Raw genomic sequence first — 8,663 nt, 5'->3', positions numbered from 1 at the left:
ATTTATTCAATACCACAGCCAAATACGGAATAAGGCGAATGTTCCACAGAAGAGTTCTGAACATTTTAGAGAGGTCATTCTAGCCATGGCTATAAACTAGAAAAAGCAATTTAGTAACCTCTATACATTACTTAGAACAGATGCAGTATTTGATAACGCATTGCGTGCACAGGACTAAACACGGATACTCACCCAAAAGCTGAGTTGCTGTGCTAACAGGCCACCTCCAGTCATACATTGTCATACACAATGCCCGCTAAGTATAGCCTATGCGCGAATACCCCGTTTATCACCCAGTCACGTCCCTTTACCTGCAAGTGGTCGATGCACCTGAGTTATGTACTGCTCTGCATCGCTAGTACTGTAGTTGCGAACGCTCAGCTCCTAAGCATGTGCAGTGGGAAAACACGCAAGATACATCCACAAATGTGACTTGTTTTCAACTCTGTATTAGCCCCAGAGAATTCTATTGTAAACTCTATAGAAATTATGAGTACAATCTTGTGATAATGCAGAGAGCATCCTAGACACTGATACAATACAGAGAACATTCTAGTGCCAGTTATACAATAGAGAGAGCAACTTAGTAATTGATATCCAAAACAGAGAGCATCTTAGAAACCAATGTAAAATGCAGAAAACAGTCGAGCTGGCAAATAAACAATACAGAGACCATCCTAGTGACTAATGTTCAGTAAAAAGTGCTCTAATGTCCAATATCTAAAACATATTGACATTTTAAAAGATGTGGGGGCCATGTGCAGCAGGCCCCCATCATGCAGCAGTTCCCCCACCCACTCCCATACCATATGCTGGTGGTGGACAGTGTTCATGTGGTAGAACCCCGTTAGTGCTTGTGGCCAGTACTTATGTAATACCCCGCTGTGCAAGGTATTATGCCTAACACTGTGCAGACAATTGCCAACAGCCTCTGCAGCTGCTCAGGAGGGCAGGAGCAGGTCACATGACCAGTGTCAGGCAGGGGTCAGTTGGAAAGGAGCAGTAGTTGGCAATTGCAGTCCTGAGGTAACAGGGAGGAGGACCAGACCTAATAATCTGCAGACGGACCACCAAAGCTACCAGGGACTTCCGTTCCGCTGATGATAAGGGAAGTCCTGACTAGCTGACAGAGGCAGTGCTTTCTGCTGACATCCTCCCTATAACCGGTGAAGCCGGGGAGGCAGAGAGTGGGAGTGAAGCCCGAGCGGAGTTCATACAGGACCAAACTGTTCTACAGTGCGACAAGCCGGAGGTGGGGCAGTGAGCAGTGACTCCACCGCTTACGTAAAATAAGCACGTTCCAAGTTGCATTCATGAGATCAGTGAAAGGACAGCAGCCAGAGTGACACACTGCTAAGCCACGACACGGAGTTACCTCTTCACACCCAAGTGCAAAGTTCTGCATAGTTTGCCTGCTCTCACTCAGCTAATAACCTAGACTGTGATACCCTCAGTGTCTCCAGATAAAGACTCTGGGCCTGATTCAGAGCCGGACGCTATTTGCGCTCGCTCGTTTAGAAAAAGGGGCTGGCTATTTAAATTGAGCGCTCGCTCTTTGCGGTCTGTTGACGCCTCTATGTCTGAGCGAGCGAACAAAATATGCGCTCGCTATTTTGTAAAGATGCCCCCTGGCCACTCACATCCTACGTCATTTCTCCGCTATTTATTAGATTAATCGAGTACTTCGAAAGGCATCTGAACTGCTCGCAGTGCTTGTGGTAGGATTTTCCTACCGCAATCATGCGAACAGTTCAGGCTAAGAAACAACCAAGAGACGTGGTCGATGACGCTGCTTTGTTAATTATGCACACCCTTAAAACGCCCATTTTGACCGTTTGGCACGGCACCTTCCCCTGTTACCACCCACAAACGCCTCATTCTGTCACTCAAATTAGCAGGCATTTGCTATTTTGTGAGTACACAATTTCCGACCGCAATGACTGGTTCGCACATGCGTATTACAACCCATACCCATGCGCAGTTGTGCGAACATCGCTCGGAGCGAACGAGCGCCCGCTTACGAGCGGCTCTGAATCAGGCCCTCAGTCTTTATCTATACGAGGTATATCTATAAAATAACGAGACTGTGATTCTACCTAGTAAACGAAGCAGTCAGAACCGGTTCTAACTGCATACGTAGTAACCTTGAACTTGACTGAACCTGCATGACAAGCAGCAACACTCTATGACGTTCAGTTGACTGTGAGTCGCCATTTAATTTGGTTGTGTTTTCTGTAGAGTGCCGGAAAAATGCTAAGTTTAATGGTCCCAAGGGTTCTCACACCAGAGCAAAAAGAACGTCGCAAGGAATGTTGTGTTGACATTCTGCAGCAACTTGACGCAGATCCAAACCTGTTTCATAAAGTAATCACTTGTGATGAGACCTGGATCTTCCAGCACGATCCTGAAACCAAAAGACAGTCAATGCACTGGAAAACACCGTCATCACCAAGAATGAAAAAAGCTTCTCAAAGCAAGTCAAAATTCAAAGCAATGCTCATTGTTTTTTCGATATCAAGGGTGTCATTTTGCAAGAATGGGCTCCAGAAGGCACCACAGTTAACCAGCATTATTATAAGGAAGTTTTGGAAAAGCTGAGAGAAAGAGTCAGAAAGAAACGGCCGCAACTGTGGAAAAATGGTTTCATTCTTCACCAGGACAATGCGCTTGCTCACAAAGCACTTTCTGTGAAGCAGTTGTTGACCGATAATCACATTACTACACTTGAACATCCTCCATATTCGCCCGATTTAGCACCTTGTGACTTTTATCTTTTCCCAAAAGTTAAATCAGTGCTTAAAGGGCCACATTTTGAATCAGTTAATGCTGTAAAGAAGAATATGGCAGATATGTTGAAACAACTAACAGAAATTGATTTGCTCCATGCCTTCGACCAATGGAAAACAAGACTACAGCGATGTATTAGTGCAAATGGGGAGTATATTGAAGGGGACAAACATTAAATTTGTAATACCAATAAATAAAGATGAGTTTTTTAATCAGTCTCATTATTTAATAGACATACCTCGTATATCACCTGAATACACCAGTATCTAATCTGTTACGCACAATAGATAGTGACTATTTACAACCGTCTTAGGTGCACGCTAACAGCCAAGGTAAAGTGAAAAAGAAGTTGCTTTTATGTAACTTTCCAAATTAGGAATCTAAGGAGCTGCTAGATCTGACATTATTCAGTTATTAAAAAGGAAGAGAGTAATAAACATTGTTGCAGGGGTTCCCAACCACGGTCCTCAAGGCACACTAACAATCCAGGTTTTAAGGATAGCCATACTTTTGCACAGGTGACTTAATTATTATCTCAGTTATTTTGATGTAACCACCTGTGCTTTAGCATGGATATCACTAAAACCAGAACTGTTAGTGTGCCTTGAGGACGGAATCGGTATGAAATTCCAGCAGCGCCTGCCCGACAGATGCAGAGTTCCCGGCAGCGGAAGCCCGACAGCGCTGGAAAACAATCGTCCTAACCCTCCCTCCCCCTAGCCTAACCCTCCCGGGGGGTGCCTAACCCTAAGTCCCCCCGGGGGGTGCCTAACCTTAACCCTCACTCCCCCTAGCCTAACCCTAACCCTCCCGGGGGGGTGCCTAACCCTAAGTCCCCCTGGGTGCCCTAAACCTAACCCTCCCCCCCGCGGCTGTCCGCTCGCGGTGCCCAGCATCTGCTCGAACGGGATGCCGGGTGCCTGTCTCCCAGCGTCGGGGAAATGTCAGGCGTCTACATCTAGACGCCTGGCATTTCACCCTCGCCGGGATATGGCAGTCGGGAAGCCGGCTGCCGGTATTAAGGCAGCCGGCTTCCTTCCCGATTGTATACCTTGAAGGCCGTGGTTGGGAATCACTGCCTTAGAGGATACAGTGATATCGCTTTAGGAGTTTACAGCCGCTAATTTCAATAGCCTTTGCCAATGAGTTTATTAAGGACAGATAAAACACAAGAGGCATTAACTTTGTTACTTGGTCCACACAAGTGTCAATTCAGATTGCAGTACTGCTAGGACCCTAGAAATAGTGAACTCAACATTTAACCCGGGCAACGTTTGCAAACAAGTTTACAGACTATGAGCCTCATTTACAAATGAAATATAACCCCTTTAGCACTCGCTAAAGGGGTTATACCATCTTGCTGTATTTAGTATTTTGTACAGCATCGCTCTCGCCATCTAAAAGATGGCGAGAGCGATGCGGGCCCCATTGCCGGCAATGGAGACCCAGCGGTACCTTTCCGGCTTCAACGAAGCCTTCCAGGCACTGCCGGGTCTCCCTGTCATGCACACGCGCAGACGGACCGTCGCGCATGCGCATGACCCTGGAGCCCCGTCGCTGGCAGCGTTAGGCTGCCAGCAGCCCAGCAGAGGACCTCGTCGAGGACGAGGATTCCGCTGGACTTCACGGGACCTCGCCGGAGGGGTAAGTATTACTAAATACCAGTGGAATTTTCGTTTGTATCACAGTGATACTAAACGAAAATTCCCGCTGGTATTTCCCTACGTTTGTAAATGGGGCCCTAAGACAAACATTGCCTGCAGGGGTAATAGTCAGTTATCTTATTGTGCACAAAATGACAGCGATATACTGATGTTTTGGTTTTCTTTAATTGATGTTTAATGATATTGTATCTTTGTCTGCATGAATGTAAGTAACCTGTTTCTTCACAGTTGGAAGATGATTTTCACCTTTATTCGTAGTTCCAGACTAATAAAAGTTAACTAGGATGGCTCATATTGCTTCTGGAATGGAGAATTGTATTGTTTTTAGTAACAAATTGTTGATTTATAAAATTGCTATTTGTGAATAAAATTGCACTTTGATTCAAAGTAAATTGGATAATCAAATTGCTGATATCTTCATCGGAACTAGCCCAAAGTTCTAAGGGGACAGAGAGGCAGATTTGGCACGTATGTAAGCACCACATAACACCACACCTGGGACTATCTACCAGTCAGGGTTTTACACTGCCATCTTTCTGTCAATATTCTGAACGATGGAGCATGCCCAGTAGAGAGTAATAATTCACACATTTGCTGTCTGCTATGCTGGCACCATCTTTCCGAATACATCATGGAAAGATGGTGCTGCCAGGAGCATTTAGAGGGGGTTCTTCCGCATGGACTGGCTCCCTGAACCCCCGTGCCCGTGAGAACCACACACCCTGCACCCATTATAGATACGCCACTGCATATTTACATATTGTACTGGTGCCCACTATACTTGCACAGGATGAACAACATGCGGTTCTATTCATTCAGTGCGTATCATATTAGAAACATTGCAGTTACCTGTATATGTCTTAGTTTCTTGTATGGCTTATCCTACACATTGTAACCTTTATTACACACAGCCTGTAAAGTGATAGCAGCTGATTGGTTGATACTTTACTTCTCACAATTTTATCTCTCTCCAAGCTTTATTAAATCACCCCCTAAACCTCTGTGCTATGTTTTTGTGCTTGTAAAACGACTTTGAGTCTTGCCGGAGAAAAGCGCTGTATAAATAAAATGGGGACTGGAACAATCTCGACATCTCACAAGTGCACATGTTCCTCACAGGAAATTGGGAGGTATGTCCCAGCTTACCATGCCTCTGCAATTCAAGTGAGTTTTGTGAGGATTGAGTTGGGCTAGCATTTTCTGGAGCACTAGACATGGCCATGCCCACCCCAATATTACCAGGCCTTGTCTTCCTATTGGAAGATGGATAATTGCTTAGAGGCATCTATAGTGATCTTATTCAAGTACGACCATATTCTGAAGGCCACTATATAAAGCAGAGCCCCTTAAATCGATGCAGAATTGTTATTTACTAATTAACATGTAAACCTGCAATCTGTATTTGTTTAAATTTAAACCTCGAAGTAAATTAATTTTTTATATCTGCAAAGTTAAAACTTCTTTTATATTTTGGTGTTTTGTGTTTGCACTAGGACTTCTTATATTTGGTTCTATTTTGCAGACTAAGGGCCTGTTTCAGAATTATACGCAATTATATTCGCAGTTGCGATTTCTCATGCAGCCTATGGGCCTGATTCTGCAGATTCGGGTATATTCCTCTCTAAATATGGCCTCTAAGGCTGTGGTCCATGCCCACGGACCAGCCACTTTTTGCATTCACTTTAGGCCACTTCATAGACTCCGCTCAGGAACGCCCATGGGTCGCAGTAGTCCTCTCTGGACGTTTTGATTACAGATGCTTTGCAAATGCTGCTTCAATCTTCAACTCATTAGTGCACATAAGATTATCCTCAGCGTTTTGCGCATGTGCAGTTGCAAACCATCGCTCACCTGCGAAAACATCGGCATTGCATTACAACTCTGCATCAGGCCCTAAATACATTACTAACTTCTTGGTATTTGCCTTGTATGGCTCTTGCTTAGTTAGCTGCACATTGTTATAACTAGTAACCTACTTTCAGTTACAATTTACAAGGATAATGTTATAGGAATTAATAGTATTATCAAGGATCTAATCCCTATTTTTGTTTCCTAGTGCCTCCACCCAACCTTTCCCAATATAACACAATAGCTGAAGTGGAGCTGGGAAAACTTCAACAGGTAAATGACCTCTCTTCCCATCTATGTACAGTCGCTTTAAACAGAATATTACCTCAGAAATCGCCTATATTCTCAGATTTCTCACTTCTTTGCAGAGTAATAGACAATAATAATTGACACAAAAGTATGAAAAAAGTTTATTGAACTGGATTACTGCACCACAAATCTGATGACATTCACTTCTTCGAACATCAATGTTATCACAATATGGGGGAGATGTATTAACGGCGACATCGCCGTTGCGGTACATCCCCCCCGACTTCGAGTATATACCGCGGTTCATTACCGCAGTATGTACCAAGGATTTCGCAAAGGACAGCCCTCTCGATGAGAGCTGTCCTTTGCGATGTGGCCGGGCAGAGGGACTTCCGGGTTGAACACCCAGAAGTCCTTCTGCGCATGCGCAGAAGGACGCGGGCAGCGGGGGCTCATGGGAGGGATCCGATCGGATCCCTCCCGGCCCGAGCGTCGCGCTAAGAAGCCCATGGGCTTCTATTGGGTAACGCCTCCTGAAGGTGGCGTTACCTAGCGACGCGAAGCAGCAGAATGCAGCGCATTCTGCTGCTTAATACATACGGGGAATGCGGTAAAACCCCCGAAAACGGCATTTTCGGGGGTTTTACCGCATTTTGCCGTTAATACATCTCCTCCTATGTATTTATCTATCACAAACCAATAAATATAAGGCTGCAGCCCCCCAGTAAAATCTGCCACCTCAGTGTAGTCAGTGCAGTTCGTGACTGCACCGGCTACACTGTGACTGGCAGTGGCTTCCTATTGGAAGCGCTATCTGCTAGTCAGATCCACAACAGGTAGTCTCGGGGAAGAGACACCTCCCCCAGGGACTGCATCCACCAGTCAGATACACAACAGGCAGTCTCGGGGAGGAGAGACCTCCCCCTGGGACTGCCAGGCCGGGCTGCTATTAGTAGAGAGCAGCTTTCAGCCAGCCATACATGGCTCCTTCAGGCTGCAGACGATGCAGCCCTTTTGAAAGCCTGTGATATGCGCATCCCCGCCGCTAGTGTGAATGCGCCCATCCCAGCGCCTGTCAGATCAATTTTGCAGATGCTGGGACCCGGCCAGTAGGGGTGGATGAGTTTTTCTCTTCAGTTCCCTCTTTTTCTCTAAGAGGGTAGGAGCCGCTGCTTATAATATACTAAACTCAATAACACACTAAAAACTAATAGTTTGCAAGTTTTTTTACCCATATTCTCAGTAGTGCACATATTTGTTTTTGTAGATGATTTTGTAGGTGTGAACTCAGGTTCAGGTTGGGTACAAGATCCTGGCGGTTGGGATTCGGGTGGTCAGAATACCAACAGCGGCATCCCGACACTCAGAATCCCGACATAACTAGGTAAGTATCCTAACCCTCCCCCTAACCCAACTTTCCCCCAGCCTAAACCTAACTCTCCCCCCCGCAGAATACCCCAACCCTCCCCCTTGTGCCTAACCCCTAACTCTAATACTTACTAGGGGTGTGCACCGGCCACTTTTCGTGTTTTGTGTTTTGGTTTTGGATCTGGATCTTTCTTCGTGTTTTGGATCTGGATTGGTTTTGCCAAAACCACCCTTGCGTGTTTTGGGTTCTGGGTTTTGTGTTTTGGATCTGTATTTTTTTGAAAAAAAGCATAAAAACAGCTAAAATCACAGAATTTGTAGGTTTTTCTGCTCCTATGCTATTATTAACCTCAATAACCTTAATTTCCACTCATTTCCAGTCTATTCTGAATACCTCACACCTCACAATAGTGTTTTTATGTCCAAAAGGTTGCACCGAGGTAGCTGGATGACTATGCTAAGCGACACAAGTGGGCGGCACAAACACGTGACCCATCTAGGCGTGAAACTGCAGTGGCAGACAGGATGGCATTGAAAAACTAGGCCCCAAACTGTACATAATGCAAAGAAAAAAAAGAGGTGCAAGATGGAATTGTCCTTGGGCCCTCCCACCCACCCTTATGTTGTATAAACAGGACATGCACACTTTAACAAACCAATCATTTCAGCGCCAGGGTCTGCCACACAACTGTGGCTGAAATGATTGGTTCGTTTGGGCCCCCACAAAACAAGCTGGCAATTTATCTG

Source organism: Taudactylus pleione, unplaced genomic scaffold (genome assembly GCF_031769625.1).
Source record: "Taudactylus pleione unplaced genomic scaffold, aTauple2 ptg000105l, whole genome shotgun sequence".
Lineage (NCBI taxonomy): Eukaryota > Metazoa > Chordata > Amphibia > Anura > Myobatrachidae > Taudactylus > Taudactylus pleione.
Note: the sequence above shows the minus strand (reverse complement) of the source record.